At 42.6% G+C, this 2,500-nt stretch overlaps 1 protein-coding gene and 1 long non-coding RNA gene across 5 annotated transcripts in view; one reads left to right on the top strand and one right to left on the bottom strand.

Annotated features, from left to right (window-relative positions):
* The window catches only part of LOC139767465 (uncharacterized), a 241,673-nt gene that overhangs the window by 189,562 nt on the left and 49,611 nt on the right, over positions 1-2,500 (top strand). The window lies entirely within an intron of this gene.
* Positions 1-2,500, bottom strand: part of LOC139767460 (snake venom 5'-nucleotidase-like) — a 53,077-nt gene that overhangs the window by 40,664 nt on the left and 9,913 nt on the right. The window lies entirely within an intron of this gene.

Here is a 2,500-nt window from a genome sequence, read left to right as displayed (position 1 = left end):
GGAGGGAGAGAGAGAGAGAGAGAGAGAGAGAGAGAGAGAGAGAGAGAGAGATAAGGAAGTATTGAGCCAGCTCTTCATACCCGACGTAATGAGGCCATTTCTTCAATGTGCTTGTCAGGTGTGGTGGCCTCAGCCAACCCAGCTGCAGAGCTGATAGAGAAGGTCCAGAGGAAGGTAAACAAAAGACGGTGCCGGAGTGATGAGAGATGAGTTACAGGAAAAGGCTAAGGGGGGGTGGGGTGGGGGAGCTGGAAATACGTCCCCTGTGGAAGAGAGAGGAGTGGTGGGTGACTTGATGAACGAGGTATAGAGTGAACAGTCCTTGGAGAGATGGAGAGATAGAACAACCAGAGAACATAACAGGGAATCAAGCCAGAAATGTATGTACAAATCAGTGAGGAGGAAATGCTGTTATAATACAAGATGGTTGATGGTTTGGTTAGACATGGGTAATGCACATATGTATTACACAGTGACTCGACATATAATATATATATATATATATATTCTGACGAATTCCATTCCAAGAAATGCGTTTCCATTCGACAAAAACATTACTGGATTCTGACACCTTTGATGATACGGGATAAATGTGAGATGTGTGTGTTTACTGGGCTGGCAGTATAAATGAGAGAGAGAGAGAGAGAGAGAGAGAGAGAGAGAGAGAGAGAGAGAGAGAGAGAGAGAGAGAGGTGGATTAAATTATCTTCTGACATGCAAAGTCACTTCATAACGCAAAAGGTCCGGGTTCGAATCCTTGCTTTTGGATGGCGTTGTTATATATATATATATATATATATATATATATATATATATTAGGGATCACAATTTTGCGTGTGATCAAGTATATTCCTATGATCCCATAGAACAGGATAAGTTGCCAAGTGCACTTTCGTGTCATAATCACATCATCATCAGGGGAGACACAAGAGAGAAATATAACAGTCACTTGATATACATCGAAGAGACGTAGCTACGACGCCTCGTAGCTACGTCTCCCACTTTTGACTCATTCCATTCGTCCACTGTTCATTGTCTATTCTCCTAAGTCGACCTTATCCCACATTTTCATTAATTGTGGACGTTTTCTTTCAATTTCGTCCAGATTTCTAGTCGATAATATTTTCCATTTTAGTCAAAATATATTTATATATTTATGTTTTATACGCCCTTGGTGCTTTTGTGTTGATATATGACAATATGATTCGTTTTCCCTGAGCACATCTTCAGTTTCGTTCCTCCATGCCTTAACCCTCCGTTTCATTCCTCCATGCCTTAACCCTCCGTTTCATCGTGCCTTAACCCTCCGTTTCATTCCTCCATGCCTTAACCCTCCGTTTCATTCCTCCATGTCTTAACCCTCCGTTTCATCGTGCCTTAACCCTCCGTTTCATTCCTCCATGCCTTAACCCTCCGTTTCATTCCTCCATGACTTAACTCTCCGTTTCATTCCTCCATGACTTAACCCTCCGTTTCATTCCTCCATGCCTTAACCCTCCGTTTCATTCCTCCATGTCTTAACCCTCCGTTTCATTCCTCCATGCTTAACCCTCCGTTTCATTCCTCCATGTCTTAACCCTCCGTTTCATTCCTCCATGTCTTAACCCTCCGTTTCATTCCTCCATGCCTTAACCCTCCGTTTCATTCCTCCATGCCTTAACCCTCCGTTTCATTCCTCCATGACTTAACTCTCCGTTTCATTCCTCCATGACTTAACTCTCCGTTTCATCGTGCCTTAACCCTCCGTTTCATTCCTCCATGTCTTAACCCTCCGTTTCATTCCTCCATGCCTTAACCCTCCGTTTCATTCCTCCATGCCTTAACCCTCCACCATCTCTTATCTCCCACCGCATAATGTTCTATTTTCCTTGCACGACCGCAAGATGGCGTGCGGAGCCCCGTCTGGGTGCGGTAAACCACTCATGTTGGCCGCGTCTGTGTAAAACCGTAAAAATACCCACCGCGGTACGAAAAAACGAGGCGCGGGTAGTTTACAATTTAAGCGGACGAGCGCCAGACGCCGGGGCCGCCGGCGCCATCTTGGGCCCCAGCTGGTCAGCCTCATCGTGTCTTGGCGGGGGCGGGAAAAAAATGTAAACAAAGAACAGCTGATCAGCTTCACTGTTTTGGCGGGAAAAAAAATGTAAACAAAGAACAGCTGATCAGCTTCACTGTTTTGGCGGGAAAAAAAATGTAAACAAAGAACAGCTGATCAGCTTCACTGTTTTGGCGGGAAAAAAATGTAAACAAACGAACTCTTGTACGAGGGTTGCCAAGCCGCTATATATATATATATATATATATATATATATATATATATATATATATATATATATATATTATATATATATGTCTTTATTTTATTTATAGTTTTATTTAATGTATTTATTTAGGGGTTTGGGAGGGATTTTATCTCTTCTCGTATATCTTTTGAATTAAATGGTATCTGTGACCTGTGGGTAGATATAGGGGGATATATGATGTTATATATGATTGGTCA

Source organism: Panulirus ornatus, chromosome 61 (assembly GCF_036320965.1).
Source record: "Panulirus ornatus isolate Po-2019 chromosome 61, ASM3632096v1, whole genome shotgun sequence".
Taxonomy (NCBI): domain Eukaryota; kingdom Metazoa; phylum Arthropoda; class Malacostraca; order Decapoda; family Palinuridae; genus Panulirus; species Panulirus ornatus.
This window is presented reverse-complemented; position numbering and strand designations above follow the sequence as displayed.